Consider the following 18695-nt stretch of genomic DNA (forward strand, 5'->3'; position numbering starts at 1 on the left):
GGTTATAAAAGGTAAAATCTGCAAAGCATTTTTTTTTTTTTACCTCCACAAAGAAAAGCTCAATGCCTCCTCCCCTCAGCCAAGTATAAAGAGTGTAATTTTCTCCTTGAGGAAAGTGACACAAGTCATCTGACAGGGCCTGCATGATCCGGGTCACTCACTGCAAGTGCTCCGGCAGCATCTTCCTAAAGCACAAGCTTCCTGAGATTGTACGTTGGCATCCGTTCGTGGTAAGGCTGGAGGATGGAGCTGTGCTATTTCTTACCTTAGGACTTATGAAGCAAGCATCTGTGGAAGCCAGGGTGACAGAGTCCAAGGTTTGGCTTGGGATCTGCTTCAAGGACAAAGACTTTTGTGTCATCTGAGCAAATATTAGGAACTGGTCACTGCTGTGTGCCACTCACAGCTCACATCTGGGTGTTAGGAAATCCAAACCTGCAGCCAAGGCTGTCGTTCTGGCTGGGTATGAATGTGTCAGCTACAAGAGGCTGCAGCCAAGTGCAGAAATCCAGCCAGCAGCTAACCCAACACAGAAGAGTCACTCTAAGTGCAATGGCCACCCTCTTCCTCTCCTGTTCTCCTGCTCCAGAGGGGGCCTTTCTAGGGGTCATCCAGATGATCGTCTCTGGACAGCCTGAATTAGAACCACTGCAGAAAATGAAATATGCACAGCTGAAACCACCCTCTGCCTCGGCCCTTTACCAAGCAGACTGGTCAGCCCAGCGAGGCCCCCAGCATATGGGGCTCAGTTCTTCAGGCTGCCTCCTTGGAAATGGCAGAGCAAAATCACTGCAGGCTGAGTGCCTGCCCTCCCCACCCCGGGGCATGCCAATGGGGTCAGTGACAACTGTTTCCAATTAAGGGCTTTGCTGAGAAGAACAGACTGTGTTCTGGAAATAAAACTCCCTTTAAAAATGTCCACTTCATCCTGGACTCAAGATAGGAAATGTCTATGTTCCCAACCAGAAAACGTAAAGGCAAAGGAAAAGCTGGACAGTCCCTTTTCTAAACCTTCTTTAGAGATATTTAAAGCAAAAATAATTCTCCATGCCTTCCCGAGGGAGCTCTTTAGGCCAGGGTTGTTTCCTTGAGTTCTCTTGCTGATTTGGTGGCATGCGTGGGCTCATGCGCCCCTCTGCAGTAGGGTGCACATCCAGGAAATCATGGAGTAGGGGTTTTGTCCAGGATACCACAAATGAGGCAATCCAAGTGACCATTTGTGGGACAGATGGTTACAAATGCCTTTCTTTTCTAGGGCAGGAAACTGAAGCTCTTGGGAAGGCGGAAGTTGCACGTGGTCTCACAGTCAACTGTGCTGAAATAGGAGGCCAGGAACCCCCTCTGTTGGAGGAGGACCCACCATGCATCCCTTCAAGAATGCCAAGCTCCAGAGCAAGCGCTTCCCTTCTATGGGCACGGGAAGGCTGTGGGAGCCCACAAAATGTGCTTCTGGCCAGAGATATGTGGCATTCTTTATAATAATAGACATTTGGGAGCATTTACTATATGCTAGGCACTTCTCTTGACATACATTAACTTAATTAACAAACCCTATAAAGTCAGTGCTATGTTATTGCTATTTTACAGATGAGAAAACTGAGGCCCAGAAAGGCTAAGTAATTTGTCCAAGGTCACTCTTATAGGAATTGGCAGAGCCATGATCTGAACCCAATCAAGTCTGATTCCAGAGCCAGTGCTGTTAGTTCCATGCTTTCCTGTCTCATGCCCCTCACTGTCTGAGTTTTAAGGACAATTATTTATCTAGTCCATTGTATGACTGAGTATGTTCATGTACATGATTCCATTTGATTTCTTTCTACAGCAGCCCTAGGAGGTAGGTAGATTGAACAACATTGTCCCTATCAGATGGTGAGGAAACTAAGACAGAGGTCAAGCATCTTTTTCAAGTTCACCTTATTAGTAATAAACTACTCAGGCTCCTGATTTTGAAGAAATCTTTGCTCCATTGACCCACGTGGAGTTAATCCTATGTGTAGGGTTAGAAACAAGGAGTAATGTTCAACACCTGATTTGCAATCTCAGTTGATTTAAGTCCCAGGACTTACCTCCTACACATCATGACCTCCTTGCAAAATAGAATGGAATCATCGCCTCTAGGTGATACTAGGTTGCCAGGACAAGATGGGCCTGACCTTCCTCTGGTGATGGGTGTTGACCGTAAGACCACATGAGAAACTGAGTGCCAGGTCGCAGTGCTCCCGGAACTGGCCTATGGGGGTGCCCTGAAGAAGTAGAGCAATGGCAGTCCTTGTTCAGATTACCCTGTCTTCCGGGGTTGCTCCAGCATGTTCTCTGTAAGAACTTCAGTCATCCTCCTGGCATGAGAGAATCTCAGGTCTGGTCACCATCAATAAGGAGGGCCCCCTTTGGACAGAGTGGCTACGGGCCACCTGACTGGTGACTAGCTTCCCTTGGTCCAGTGTATGGATGCTTTTGGCCTGAGCCAGGTTACAAGGCTGATTTCATTCAAGGTGCAGGACACTGTCCAGAACAACTTCACTGAAAGAGCCTCCTGGACCCCTTTGCTCTGAAGGGGGCTGAGGACTTACTGCCAGGCAGTAAGCTATCAGTGGCCTGTTAAACACAAAGATAGAGCTTAGAAGAGGCCTTGGAAATGACATTTTATTTTATTAACAATATAGGCCAAGTTTAAAGGGTCAAGACATTTGCTGAGGGTCACTGGAACTGTTCACTGCTGAGCTGGAAGCAGAACCAGGCTTCTGATTCCAGGTCCGGCACAATACCACTGCTCCCAGGAGATGTCAAGATGTATATTGCCTAGTCAAACAAGCCTCTTAGATTAAGTACAAAGGGATGTGGAGTCTACTACCCGCTCCGCTGGAAGCTTGCCGAGTACTACCCAATATATTTTTTTAAAAGCAGGACTTTCTTGGGTATCAACATTTCCATATCTTCTCTCCTCTCCCAAATCCCTGCTCTGTAATTTGAGATACTTCCCTGATCTGAGACTCAGTGCAGACGCAGTACAGAAAGGATGAGAAGGCATGAGGAAACCCCAAACAACAGAGCCAGGAATCTGTCTGCGGAAGGGAGAGATGCTGGAAGGGTCAAGCAGGTGGGGAGGTATCAGATGCCACATGTCTGCGGTGGTGACCCTGCTGCCCAACGCCAACCCTGCTTCTTGGCAGCGTGTGCTGGACCGTCAGAGGCATGATTCAGCCAGAGGGCACATCCGAACCCGTTAGGCATGGAACACCAAGTAAACAGCCCCTAGGAATGTCTCTGACTTAGATTTCAGCTCATTTACTTGGGAGCATCTGTCCTCTCTGGTTGGGGAAAAGAGGAATAGGGGATAGGGGAGGCTCAGCTTACAACGCCCTTTGGCTAAAGGAGGCTGCGTGGTCTGGGGGGCAGTGGTTCTTGGGATGTTTGGTGGGGGTACTGCAGGGACAGAGGGTGGGGAAAGGGGAGACTGAGGGGGAGGCTATTCTCGGCACTCCCACATCCCTGGCTCTCAGCTACTCAGCTGCTATCTGCTCCAAACAGTGCAATTCTGCTTGAATTTCATTTCAAGTGAAGGTTCTGTGACTAAAACTTTCTGAGAAGCATTGAACTCATGGGGATGTGTAGGATGAGAGCAAGCAAGGTTTCGAGCTCATACCTGCCAACAGCTTCTGAGTGACCTTCATCAAAGCTACTCATCCCAAGAGCCAAACTTCGGTCATTTCCACTGCAAGGAAGATTTGCCTGGGCTCTGTCCTGTCTTCCCACATGGGAAGGGGGTCAGGGCAACCGTCTAAGTGGGTGACCCTGCATTGGAAATGCTCTCATCTTGAGGGCACTCAGACCAGCCCTCCAACCCGCCGCCTCTCCCCTCTTATCCCAGATGAACTCAAAGGTCTGACACTAACTGGAAAGATAAAAAGGATGATTAAAAATCAAGGTATTGGCCAGGTGTGGTGGCTCACACCTGTAATCTCAGCACTTTTGGGAGGCTGAGGCGGGCGGATCACCTGATGTCGGGAGTTCGAGACCAGGCTGAGTAACATGGAGAAACCCCATCTCTGCTAAAAATACAAAATTAGCTGGGTGTGGTGGTGCATGCCTGTAATCCCAGCTACTTGGGAGGCTGAAGCAAGAGAATCACTTGAACCTGGGAGGCAGAGGTTGTGATGAGCCGAGATCATGCCATTGCACTCCAGTATGGGCAACAAGAGAGAAACTCCATCTCAAAAAAAAAAAAAAAAAAATCAAGGTACTATTATCACATAAGTTGACAAGGAAGAAGAAAAATGGGAGAAGACAGAGAGGAGGAGGAAGAATTCTGAGTCTTTTAGCCATTGATATTTACTGTCTAGTCAAGCAAACTTCTTAGATTAAGTAGAAAGGGATGCAGAGAGTTTGAGATGGTTGCTGCTGGCTCAGGTTAGGTAAAGTACGCTGATTAGAAAGGGTGGGAAGCCAGAAAAGACATAATTACCCATCTGATTCCAAATGAGGCTCATTGGGCCAATAGGAAGCTCACCATTGCAACACACCCTACTGGAAAGGTCAAAATCACTGAATGCAAACTGCAGCAGGTCAGGAGTGTGCTCTGATAGTCAACTGAGGACTGACAGGTCTCCAAAAAAAGGACCAGCACCTTTGCCGACTGCTGAATTCCCAAACGCAAGCCTGCTTTCCAAATTCCATGACAAGCATAATGCCCCACCTCCCTCGAGTGCCTCCTTGCTGTTCTGTGCAGTTATCTATTAAAGGAAAGATGACTTTTAAAAACAACATTCTCTAGGTAGTAGGTGTGCAAGTAGGGGGACTTAAGTGATCTGTGGAGTAATGATGATGATGGAGAAGATTAAGCTAAAGAGGGAATCAGAACAAGATTATAGATGGGTTAGCAAATCTGGATTATTTAACAGTAGTTTTTGGAGAATACCTAGGCCCCCAATGATAAAGCTTATGGAAGAAAAAAAAAATCAGACCTAATGTTTCCATGAAGATTCTTAGTAGCAGATGCATTTTAGCCCAAGGAGATGATAGCATAGTAATTCAAATCCCTTGTCCCCATGACTAAAAATAAGGATGATTAAAGAATGGAATCTTAGCTCTCTGACATCCCAGACAGTAGGCCTTGTCCCTGGACTTGCAAATTGAGCAAGGCAAGCACAGTGGAGAAAAAGAAATGCTTTATATTTAGATTGTTTTCCACCCATTACTAAGGCAGTAAGGTTGAGGACCACAAGGTCACTCTTGGATCCTCATTGGGCCTTCTTCTGGCTGACTGCTTTCTGAGAGGGTCATTGTGCATTCCCGAAATGACTCCGGAATCATCCACCCTCAGACCATCTGTCCACATGTCCCAGTATCTACTGTAGCTGGCAGTAATTTGCATGCCCTCTGGAATTTCTTGGGCTGTATCTCCAAATGCCTGCTGCACTATTTGGAATGTCATCCTCATCTCACAGCATCCTGTCTCCAACCGGGGATTTCTCCCATGGTGTTCGCTGCATTTACCTTGAGGGCTGGCATTGCCACAGCTATGCAGAGGAGATAGAGCCTGTAGATGCATGAAGCTGTCTCTTCAACAACTTCTCAGACACAGCAAAATAATTCCAGCAAACAACAGAAACCAAGGAGTGTCTTCCATATGGAGGCCAATCAGTGGACACATGAATGCTTAGGGGCAAGGCTAGTAGCATTGTTTAAATAATTCTGATCAAGGTCAAGGCTAGTACCATGACCAAATGGGGCAGTAGAAGACTGCTCAGGACTGGGGAGGAGGAGAGGTGAGGGATATAAATACATCTTGAAACATCCTGACCTGGGCCAGGGAAGGACAGGTTTAACACCATTTTATGATGGTGTGTGTGTGTTTAAACTACTTTTGGAATTCCTCTATATTAAATTATCTGAAACTTTGACATTACAGCAAGTATAGGGTATAAATTGCTATGTATTCTATCTGCTGTCTATTAGAGGTCCACAGTTTATGGCAGTCTTTGACTCATATGGGTTGGCTATCACAAAACTGCACAGAATCCTGTGAAAGGTGAGGACAGTTTATTAAACTCTCCTGCTAGGCTTTTCAACCCAGAACCCCACATAGGGATCCACACACACACACACACACATACACACACATACACACATACACACACACACACATACACGCCCCACTATAGGACTTCACTATTATCTGTGTTGAGCCCCTGTTTCTGCTGTGTTGGGAAAGGGAGATGAGATGTTAATAATATCTGCACTTACTTGAGCATGCACAGGTTTTTTTTGGTGGAGGCACTAAAAATTGGGCAACCAAACTTAGAAAAAGTGACCCTGCCATCTAGAAATCTTGGGTGACAAGGCAGCACAATTGAACTTGTATTGTTGGTATCCTCAAGACTTCTTCTTGGTTCCAGTCATCCTGGAGAACCCAGGAGGGCAGGACCCTCACCTCCCATAAACCTGAGATGCCTATAGGTGGGCTGACTCCATGGGGTCACTCCATGAGAGAATGAGGCCTGTGCACAGCTGCAGAGGACCCTGGATTGGATAATGAGGGTGATTGTGACATACAGCATGGTGGGAAGAGCCTGATCTAGAATCTGGACTCCACCACCTCTGAGGTATGTGATCTTTCCCACCTGCCTTAAGCTCTGAGCCTCAGTTTGCTCACTTGGTGGAAGGAGCAGAATTGTCTAAAGTGACCGTGGGGGCTTTCCCTAGGTTGCTTGGGCTGGATGGGAGATTCCTATCTCCTCTCTATTGGAGAAGCTGCATCTGAACCTAGCCCATGGCCTTAGCAGTTCTTCCCCTGATAAGAAGGTCTCTTCTGTCTTGTGGGCTCCAAGGGCCAGGCAGTTGGCACTTTCAGACAACTTCTATAAACAGCTGGCAAATCCAGACTGCATTGCACCAGATTGCCTTGTTGAATTTGTTTTTACTTGTAGGATGTGAAAAAAGAATGACAGGTGCAGTGGGGGCCTCCATTGCTAAATAGACCCACAATGTGGTCCAGCAGCTGTGGGAAGATGAATGGGTTCAGGGACCTCTCCCTTCATTTATTTTGCAGGCCCTGGCTTGGTAAATTTGCCCTTCCCCTAGTCAAGCATATTCCTTAACACATGCCTTGTGTCATCATGAAATTTGTCTTGAACCCTGGAATAAGGACCCAACTTTCATGATACCTTGGTTGCAGAAATAGGGTTACAACACCTTAAAGGCTTGTGGAAAAAAAAAAAAAAAAAGCAAGCCAGGCACAAAGGCAATACTGTCAATAATGGCACTGCGTTGTGCCTGGGCCTGGCCTATTCAGAAAATGATGATAAACGCAGTGTGGCTTTGGTGCTGGGTGCGTGGTGGGGGTGGGCCCTGAGGCTGCAGAGGGACTGGGGCTAAGGAATCATTTTTCCCTTGAGAGCCACTGAGTGTCTGCATCCCCACTCTCAGCTTGGGAAAGACAGGTGGAGCCTCCCCTGGCCTCAGCCCCAGGTCCCCAGAAGGTGGTCTGGAGGAGTGTGGAGCAGTTGGAGATTTGAAGGCAAATCGTGATGAGGTCCCCAGTGGAGCACTGAATGTGGTGTTGATGAGAAGCGTCCTTCAGAAGGATGAATAGGATTCTGTGACCATTACATGATGTGGGGAGTGAAAAGGAGAAGCAAATGTGCTCGATACACATCACTTTTCTTCTTTTCCTTCCCCCCAGCAGACAAAGGTACCCAAGAGCCAGAGGGGCCTCTCTGGGGAAAGAGCTGACTAGCTAGTGTTTCAAGGCCAAGATGCTGGCTTCACTCCTTGGGCGCTGGACATCCCCCTGAGCCATTTCACCTGGCTTGGCTGAACCCTCCCTCTGCCCACCTGTCCATACCTGTTTGCGTTGGTCCCCGACATACACCCTTGCCCTCCTTTTTAAAAGAAAAAGGATGGATGCCAATAACGATTATTATTTTGGAACTTTATGAAAGTTACCTAAAAAAAAAAGAATCTGTCAAGAAGAAGAGAGTCAACTATTAAAAATGGAGCTGGCCAGGTGCAGTGGCTCACGCCTGTAATCCCAGCACTTTGGGAGGCTGAGGCAGGAGGATCACTTGAGCCCAGGAGTTCAAGAACACCCTGGAAAACATAGCAAGACCCTGCCTCCACGAAGTTTTTTTAAAAAAATTAGCTGAGCATGGTGGTGTGTCCCAACTACTCGGGAGGCTGAGGGCTGAGGCAGGAGGATCACTTGAGCCCAGGAGGTTGAGGCTGCAGTGAGCCACGATCAGGCCACTGCACTCCAGCCTGGGTGACAGAGTGAGACCCTGCCTAAAAAAAATATATATATATATATATACACACATATATATATAGAGAGAGAGAGAGAGAAAAAAAAGAGAGAGAGAGAGCGCTGAGGTTTGGCATGGGCCAAAGTCTATCTCTGATCTAGGTAATTTTTTAAAAACTGGACCTGGTAAGCAAGGATGAGGTATGCTCAAGATGTGTAGGGGGTGGGACAGGTTCAGCATTTGTTGGGAAGTGGCCTGATATTTTACAGACCTGAGACCTGTAGGTGTCTCATTTGCATAAAAAAATTTTTTTTTGAGATGGAATCTCTCCCTGTCACCCAGGCTAGAGTGCAGGGGTGCGATCTTGGCTCACTGCAACCTCTGCCTCCCAGGTTTAAGTATTCTCATGCCTCAGCCTCCCAAGCAGCTGGGATTACAGGTGCCTGCCGCCATGCCTGGCTAATTTTTTAATTTTTAGTAGAGACAGGATTTCACCATGTTGGCCAGGCTGGTCTCGAACTCCTGATCTCAGTGATCCACCAGCCTCAGCCTCCCAAAGTGCTGGGATTACAGACATAAGCCACCGCATCCAGCCTGTAGGTGTCTCATTTAACTCCCAAGGACGCTGTGAGGTATTAGTGTTTCCATGTCGCAGCTCAGGAAGCTGTGGCATAGACCATATCTATCTGACACTGAAGCCTCTGACCTGGCCCCGAGACACATGCTGGGGATAGGCAGGAGGACCCGTGGTCCTGGGTGTGATTTTAAAGGAGCACACGCTCTGCCCTGCTGTACTTGCTGCTCCCCCCGAGAACCCCACGTGCTCTTCAACCCAAACCAGTGAGTTCTTTGACCATCCTCATTATAATCATCGTTAGGATGATCAACATCAAATGGAAATAAGATTGTTTAAAAATCCCATGAAATTAAAATAAATTGCAGCCCAATTTTTATCTGTCTGTAGCAAATTAAAGCAGGCAGCCTCTGAGAGTGCCGGGCTGTCCTTTGGCCCGTGTTCAAGGATAGGATCAGCTTCCTCACTATCAGCTCAGCACCAGTTCCTGATCACAATGATTATGTTTATATTTGTTTGTTTGTTTGTTTATTTTTTGAGACAGAGTTGCAGTCTGTTGCCCAGGCGGGAGTGGCGCAGTGGCGTGATCTCAGCCCACTACAACATTTGCCTCCTGAGTTTAAACAATTTTCCCACCTCAGCCTCCCGAGTAGCTGTGATTACAGGCACCTGCTACCACCCTTGGCTAATTTTTGTATTTTTAGAAGAGACGGGATTTCACCATGTTGGCCAGGCTGGTCTCAAACTCCTGGCCTCCTGTGATTCACCTGCCTTGGCTTCCCAAGGTACTGGGATTACAGGCGTGAGCCACTGCGCCCATCCTGATTATGTTTAAACAGATGTTAAAAACCAGCAGGTCACAAGTCATATCAGGCTTGCAGATATATTACCAATAATATGTTGTTAGGCCTGGAAGTTGGCTTTAATTTCTTTTTTTAAAAAAAAATTGAAATAGTTGCCAGCAATGAAATGAACACTAAGAGATTTCACCTAAAAAACCTTGTTTTGGCTCATTTTTAAAATCCAGAAGCACTGGCAACACAAGGCCACTTTCCCGCATGGCAGCAAGTGGCTGGAGCCTTGTGGCAACAGCTAACTCCATTTGCTGTCTGCTCTGCCTGGCCTGCTGGGACTGGCTTCATTCACCGGGGTTTCAGATCTGCCCCTTGTAGGCCTCTGAGTCCTTGACTCCTCTATGATGCGAAGTGGGTTACCTAATTAATTATCATGTTAGATTGAGCGCACTCCACACACACTTTGTGTCCCAGGGCCTGGGGTCCAAGGCTATGTGTGTGGTGGTGGTAGGGACTGGGGACCACAGTGGGGAGTCGAGGGAGGGAATATGGACACATAAAACATGTGGCCTCTTGTATCTTAGTGCTCTGCAGCCAGCCTGGTGGGCTCTGAGTCCTGACAGAAGAGAGCACTTCTTTGCTTCTTGAGGTCCCTACGCCCACTACCCTATACCCAGAACCAGCTCCAAAGGTACAGAGAGATGAAGGAACACTATTAGCATCTGTTCAAGGCCTGCCCTACCCTGGGGAGTCTTTAGCTGCCAGATGAAATGACCGAGGTCCTGGGAGATTGCATTTGCCTGCAACAAATTCCAAGAAACTCTGCTGGAGACTGTGTGGCCCTAAAATGGCTCTGGGTGCCAGGAAGAAGGAAGTCTGGAGGGAGACTGTGGCTGAAAATAATGTCACTCTGCTTGTCCAATTATGGGGTTTTGTTTCTTTTTCTTTTTCGTTTTCTTTTCTGGTCTTCAAATTTACACAGCTCTTTGAATTTGACCCAGAATAGTAATCTATTTTTATAACATATTTTACTGAGATATAATTCACATATGATACAATTCACCCACTTATAGTGCAATGGTTTCCGAGATATTACAATAGTTTTTAATCCTTGTGCTAAAATATGTATATAACATAAAATTTGCTATTTTAGCCATTTTTAAGTGTACAGTTCAGGGCATGAAATACATTCACATTTAGCATGCAGCCATCCCCGCTGTTTAGTTCCACCAGGCCTAGCTGACATAGCCCCCAACAGACTCTGCACGCATTGAGCAATAACCCCTCATTCTCACGTCCCTCCCATCTCCTAGTGGCTGCCAGTCTACTTTCTATCTCTATGACTTTCAGTATTCTAGATATTTCATGAGTAGAATCATGTAATAGTTGTCCTTTTGTGTCTCAGTTTATTTCACTGAACATAATGTTTTCAAGGTTCATCCACATTGTAGCATGTGTCAGAACTTCATTTCTCTTTTGTTTTCTTTTTCTTTTCTTTTTTGAGGTGGAGTCTTGCTCTGTCGCCCAGGCTGCATTGCAATGGCACGATCTTGGCTCACTGCAACCTCCACCTCCCGGGTTCAAGCAATTCTTGTGCCTCAGCCTCCTGAGTAGCTGGGATTACAGGTGCCCGCCACCATACTTGGCTAATTTTTGTATTTTCAGTAGAGATGGGGTTTCGCTATGTTGGCCAGGCTGGTCTCAAACTCCTGGCCTCACATGATCTGCCCGCCTCGTCCCTTCAAGTGCTGGGATTACAGGGCCCCCTCAAGTGCTGGGATGACAGGTGTGAGCCACTGTGCCCAGCCAGAACTTTATTTCTTTTTAAGGCTGAAGCATATTTCGTTGTGTGTGTATGGCACATTTCATCCATTCATCTGTTGATAGACACTGCGGTTGCTTCTACCTCTTGGCTATTGTGATTAGTGCTGCAGTGAACACGGGTGTACAAGCTCCTGCCCTAGTCCCTGTTTTCAGTTCCTTTGGGTAGAGACCTAGGAGTGAAACAACATCTCCTTTCAACGACCTCCCCCATCCTGGCAGCTCACACCAAGCCAGAAAATTAACTCTGATCCTAAAAATAGATGGAGATTTCGATGTTCTAGGACAAGCTGACTGCAGTTTGACCACTTAGGAGTACCTGTGTGAGTCCTTTGTCTCTTCAAAGCCCAAATGATGCCCTTTTTCTTTGCAAGTAGCCAGTCCGCCATGGAGGGCAGCGTGTGGAAAAGGCAGATACCCATGACGCAGAAATGTCCTCAGGGGGGTTCCTGCTGCTCCCCTCCTCCCCAGAGCAGAAAGAGGGAAAACCCCCCATTGTGACTGAGGAGAGTGGTCCCTTTAGGAAGAAGGAGAGAGGGAATTAGCCTAGTGAGCTTTTCCTGTGGGGCAGGCACTGGGGTAGGATATTATCTGGTTGCTCATTAAACCCCCAGGAGTATCATTGCTCCCATTTTATAGATCAGAAAACTGGCTCTGAGAAGGTGTCTCACGGACTCAAGAACTTAGTGGCTGACACTGAAAATGCAGAAATGAGGAAATACCAGCAGATGATGCTTCCTGAAAAGGGAACACACGAAATGCTATGGGAATTCAGGACAGGGAGAGATACTGCTGCTTCAGGGTGCAGGGGAGTTTTGGGGAGAAGGTGGGCCGTGCAGCTGGACCATGAAGGGTAATTTTATTTCCACGAGAAGATGGAGCAGGGAGGGGGGCAGCAGGAATAGATGCTGTAAATCGGTTTGGAATTCTTTTCTGTTCTACCTGGTTAAATCCTGGAGTCCAGGAACTCCTGCCTATACTACAATGGCGCAGTGGGTTTCCTGGGAAGCCGACTCCCACGGAGATTAGAGAGCAGGATGTTTACTAGGGAGTGCCTTTAGGATCAGCGCCTGAGGAAGGGAGGGGAAAGGAAGGGAAGGAAGCTGCACTGCAATTCAGGCCCCATGAAGGCCTCAGCCAGGCACCAGGGAGCTCTGGAGTTGGGCGGGCCCTTCACTTGTCCCAGTTGAGGCGGGGGAGCCTGACCTTTCTCCATGCATCGGGGATACCGGCTGCCCTTGAAAGGAGGCATGATCTTGGGTGAGGCAGTTATCTTCAGCCACGATAATCCCCCAAGAGAGTTGATAGCTGAGACCTATCAGCTGACAACCCCTCCAGCATCTGGGGCAATCAGCTTTCCTTTCCCAAAGGGGAATCTGGGCTGCACATCACAGGGTCCACTGGGCACTGACTCACCGGGGTTCTCCCTGCCCTGCTGTTCACTCAAGGCTGAGGACAGTCAGGCTCCCTGGGCCTCTGTCTTTCCTCGTCCAGGCTGTGGTAAAAAAAAAAAAAAAATCAGCTTAAATGTGTTGAGTAGTTCATACGTGCAATATCTTTGATACTAGAAAGGAAGAAAAATATATTAGTTGTTTTAAATTTTATGAATATTGATCATTTGTGTTTCTTCTGTGGATATTTTTAATATTCCTTATACTTAAAAACATTTTTTCTATTTTAATTTTTGTAGGTATGTTGTAGGTGTATGTGGGGTACATGAGATGTTTTGATACAGACATGCAATGCGTAATAATCACATTATGTAAAATGGGGTAGGCCAGGCATGGTGGCTCATGCCTGTAATCTCAGCATTTTGGAGGCCGAGGCGGGCAGATCACTTGAGGTCAGGAGTTTGAGATCAGCCTGGCCAATATGGCGAAACCCAGTCTCTACTAAAAATATAAAAATTAGCCAGGCGTGATGGTGGGTGCCTGTAATCCCAGCTACTTGGAAGGCTGAGGCAGGAGAATCGCTTGAACCTGGGAGGTGGAGGTTGCAGTGAGCCGAGATCATGCCACTGCACTCCAGCCTGGGCAACAGAGCGAGACTCCATCTCAAAAAAAAAAAAAAAAGAAAAAAATATATCAGTTCTTATTAATTGGTTTGATTAATGAGAGTGTTTATTCATCCAAAATGCAAAATTTTAGATACAGTATATATTTTAAGATGTATCTGAAACTGTAATAATGTGTTCTGATGTTATTACTTTTCAGTGGGATTCCCCAAGGAAGGTGTTAAGACCTCTATAATATTTAAGAGCAAAATTAACACAGCTCCAGCCCATGGGCAAGTTAGAGACAGGAGTGGTGTCTGTAGAGTGGAGGAAAGCAGAGGGCCTGCCGGCTGGCCATTGGCTAGAAGCATTTATTTATTTATTTATTATTTATTTATTTTTGAGATGGAGTCCCGCTCTGTCACCCAGGCTGGAGTGCAATGGCTCAATCTCGGCTCACTGCAAGCTCCGCCTCCCAGGTTCACGCCATTCTGCTGAGTAGCTGGGACTATAGGTACCCGCCACCATGCCCAGCTAATTTTTTGTATTTTTAGTAGAGACAGCATTTCACTGTGTTAGCCAGGATGGTCTCGATCTCCTGACCTCGTGATCCATCTGCCTCGGCCTCCCAAAGTGCTGGGATTACAGGCATGAGCCATCACACCTGGCCCATGAGTAGCTAACTTTTAAGGAGCTGGAGGACTGATCTCAGTAAGCCAGTGACCACCGCCTGCATGTTCAAGAAAATAATCAAAGTGAGTCTTTGTTTTTTTTTTTTTTTTTTTTGAGACGGAGTCTCGCTCTGTCGCCCAGGCTGGAGTGCAGTAGCGCAATCTCGGCTCACTGAAAGCTCCGCCTCCCGGGTTCACGATTTCCTCAGTTGGTACTGCTCAGCCCCCACCCTGGTATTTTTTTTTTTTTATTTAGCTCACCGTCTCTCTCTATCCCCCGCCTCCCAGCTGGAACAAGCCCCCCCCCAGGAGTCTTATAATCCTCATGTTTCTGCAGAAAAAAAAAAAAAAAAAAAAAAAAAAAAAAAAAAAAGCAAATATCAAGGCTTTTTTTTTTTTTTTTTTTTTTTTTTTTTTTTCTAGGTTTTAGCTTGAGCAAAAGTCCTGAGGTTTGATCAGCTTCAGCAGCCCACAGTCATGTGACTGCCTCAGCCAATTACTGTGGCCAGGAGAATGAACTATGTTAATTGTCATGCATTGCAACCTGAGATTCTGGGATAAAGCTCCTCCCTTCTCCCCTTGAACATATGGACTGACCCAAATCAAAGTTAGAAACTGTGGAGAGAAGGGGGTGGCAAACACAGCTAACTGCTGTGGTAGATTTTGGGGGACTGGAGCTCAGTGTCTTCCACCCTTCTTCTGTGGTGCCTTCCTGTAATTGCAGGGGATTGAGAGCTCACAATTGCATTTCCCAGACTCTCTTGCAGCTATAATTTCTGCTGTAACTTGATTCTGCCCATTAGGTGCTCTCCTGTGACATTTAAATGGCTGAAGTTGGGGGATGGGCAAGATTCTCTTAGAAAATTTGGTTGGGGAAGTGTTTGGTTTCTCTGCAGTAGCCAGAGTGGACATCTCAGTGTCTGGTCCCTGGCCTTGTGGGTGTTAAGAGGCAGGCTGAGTCACCTTTTGGGTGGTGTGCCCTATGGTGGGCACCATGTAGTCACTGAGATGGCAACACTCCTGGGGGCTTCCTGAGTTTGGCTGTGGGCGTCTGGCTATGGAGCCCTTGGCTTTCTGAGCACAGACCAAGTAGCAGCTCGCTTGGTGGCCCAGGTCTGCAGGGTGACCGTTAAGATTTCTTCAGCTTTCACAGCAATTTTGTGGGCCAGTTAAAACTCAGAAACAAATTCCTCTTGCTTTGCTTTAGCAAGAATGAACTGAATTCTTGCACCTGAGCCATTCTGTGCACTCGAACCCTCTCCCCATCCCTTCAGCTCTCTCCTCCATACCACCCCCTCACCCTGTCCTTCTTCCTTGCTGGCAGGGCCCACTGCCTCCAGAGAGGTTGGGTCTATATGGAGTGGGTGTGTGTGAGAAGGAGAACATTTCTGAATATTTTCTGCCCTAATAAAAAGAGACATTGGAGAAAAATCTCCCCTCCTGCTTTTGGATGTAGCTGGGGGAGAATGCACTGTGTGGCACTAAAGCAGCCTTTGTGACACCCTGTGGCAATAAGCCTGAGGACATCAGCCAATGTAGGAAGGAAATGGGAAGTTCTGAGTCCTTCATGGCACTGAGGTGCCACTAAATTAACACATCTTGGAACTGGAACTAGTTATGAGAATTTTCTATTGTTTAAGCCTCTTTGTTTCTTTCTCTTTCTTTCTCTTTCTTTCTTTTCTTTCTTTCTTTCTTTCTTTCTTTCTTTCTTTCTTTCTTTCTTTCTTTCTCTTTCTTCTTTCCCTTCCTCCCTCCTCCTCCCTCCTTCTCTTCTTTCTTTCTCTTTCTTTCTTTCTTTCTTTCTTTTTCTTTCTTTCTTTCTTTCCTTTCTTTCTCTTCTCTCTCTCTCTCTCTCTCTCTCTCTCTCTCTCTCTCTTTCTCTCTTTTGACGGAATCTTGCTCTGCCACCCAGGCTGGAGTGCAGTGGCGCAATCTCGCCTCACTGCAAGCTCCGCCTCCCAAGTTCACGCCATTCTCCTGCCTCAGCCTCCCAAGTAGCTGGGAATGCAAGTGCCTGCCACCACGCCCAGCTAATTTTTTTTTGTATTTTTAGTAGAGATGGGGTTTCACCGTGTTGGCCAGGATGGTCTCGATCTCCTGACCTCATGATCCGCCCACCTCGGCCTCCCAAAGTGCTGAGATTACAAGTGTAAGCCACCACGCCCGTCCCTGTTTAAGCCACTTTCAACTGGGTTGTGTGGCTACCTGCAGCTGGAAGCATCTTGATGTCTATGTCTTTTTATCTCTATCTCTACCTATACCTATACCTCTAACTATCTATACCTATGTATCCACCCAGTGGGTTCACCTTGCCTGCTGTCTAGACAGAGCCAGTTTATCAAGACAGGGGAATTGCAATGGAGAAAGAGTAATTCATATAGAGCTGGCTGTGCGGGAGACTGAAGTTTTATTATTACTCAAATCAGTCTCCCAAGCATTCAGGGATCAGAGTTTTTAAAGATTATTTGGTGGGTAGGAGCTTGGGAAGTGGGGAGCGCTGATTGGTCACATTGAAGATGGAATCATAGGGGGTAGAAGTGAGTTCTTCTTGCTGTCTTTTGTTCCTGGGTGGGATCGCAGAACTGGTTGAGCCAGATTACCGGTCTGGGTGGTATTAGCTGATCCATCAAGTGCAGGGTCTGCAAAATATCTCCAGCACTGATCTCAGGTTTTACAATAGTGATGTTATTCCCAGGAACAATTTGGGGAGGTTCAGAGTCTTGGAGCAAGAGGCTGCTTAACCCCTAATCTGTAATTTCTTTTCCTTGTTGTTTCTTTTGAGACGGAGTCTTGCCTCTGTCGCCCAGGCTGGAGTGCAGTGGTATGATCTCAGCTCATTGCAACCTCCTCCTCCTGGGTTCAAGTGATTCTTCTGCCTCAGCCTCCAGAGCAGCTGGGATTACAGGCGTGTGCCACCATGCCCAGCTAATGTTTGTATTTTTTAGTAGAGATGGAGTTCTATTATGTTGGCCAGGCTGGTCTCGAACTCCTGGCCTCAAGTGATCCACCCCCCTCTACCTCTCAAAGTGCTGGGATTATAGGTGTGAGCCACCGCGCCTGGCCCCTAAACTGTGATTTCTAATCTTGTAGCTAATTTGTCAGTTCTGCAAAGGCAGACTGGCCCCCAGGCAAGAAAGGGGTCTTTTTGGGAAAGGGTTATTATCAATTTTGTTTCAGAGTCAAACCATGAACTGAATTCCTTCCCAAAGTTAGTTCAGCCTATGTCCAGGAATGAACAAGGACAGCTTATAGGTTAGAAGCAAGATGGAGTTGGTTAGGTCTTTCTTGCACTCTCATGATTTCCTTAGTTATAATTTTTGTAAGGGCAGTTTCACCTATACTGATATTTATACTTATCTATATCTATCTATTTCTGTTTCTAACTATATCTATATCTATACCAATTTATATCTATATCTATGTATATACCTATACTTATCTATCTATCTAATCTATATATCTATATCTGTATCTGAGGATGGAGATGGAGGGGGTGGAGGAGGGGAATAAACTCCAATTCTGCTTTCCTTGTGGAATTAGCAACTTTGGTGTAGGCAGGTAGCCACAGCCTTTGTTTGGGAGGGATTCAGAGATTGATCTTTTGGCTTCTTTAGTTGAGGCCGTTGAGCTTGGTGGAGGGGGATGGTAGGGACTTCTTGGCTGGTTGACATGAGTGATACCACCCTCATACCTCCTATTTTCATTCCCACTTCATGAAACAGCGTTGCTCTTGCTCATGCATTTCCAAGGCTTCTTGTGCCTGTTTTCTCACGTGATCTTCATATGAAACCTTCAATGCAAATATTATTTGTCCTGTATTTCTGATGAGGGAACTAGGACATAAACTTACATTACTTGGCCAATCTCACACAGCTAATTAAGGGAGCTACAGGTGTGTGACCCTGCTCTAGTTTAATTTCTGCTGGACCACATTGCTGACTCTAAACTTTGGCAAACTGATTTGTAAAAGAAAAAAAACCAAAAAACATATTAAGCGCCTAGCGGGTAAACAGAGCTGTGGGTTCACCCTTTTTGTTCCAAAACGGGCAAAGGGCTCTAGGAAAGACCACCCTGGTCTCCTTGGGACCATATCATGGTTTCCACCCTTTGTGCTCAGCAGAGGCAGGAGGCTTCTGGCATAACTGCCATTTGGCTCATTTGTTTGCCAGAACAGAAACTTTCTCAAGCACACTCAAGTAAGGGGGGCTTGGGGGTGAGTTTGATGGTGCACCAAGTGGAGTGACGTGGAGCATCCCACAGATATCCACAGATATCTAACAGATATATCTAAGACAGGAGCCAGATGGGGTCAAGCCTTCTGGGGGCTGTGTGGTGGGGAGGACAGCAGGTGGCTCTGGAGCCTGTCTGTCTGGCTCTAAAGACCCTGCAGTGGCATTGGCCACCTTCATCCCAGGTCCCTCCACGTGCCTTGGCAAGCTCTGGGCCTCCTCCTTCCCATCCTGCCACCAGGTTCTTCCCTGACTCCCACTTGCCTTTGGCTATTCATGCCCTGTCTGGCTTACTCCACATCACCAGGAGAAAGTCACATTCAACAGAGCAGCGTGCAACTAGCAATAGATGTAAAACAATACTGTCCCCAGC

Source organism: Nomascus leucogenys, chromosome 19, assembly GCF_006542625.1.
Source record: "Nomascus leucogenys isolate Asia chromosome 19, Asia_NLE_v1, whole genome shotgun sequence".
NCBI classification, from domain to species: domain Eukaryota; kingdom Metazoa; phylum Chordata; class Mammalia; order Primates; family Hylobatidae; genus Nomascus; species Nomascus leucogenys.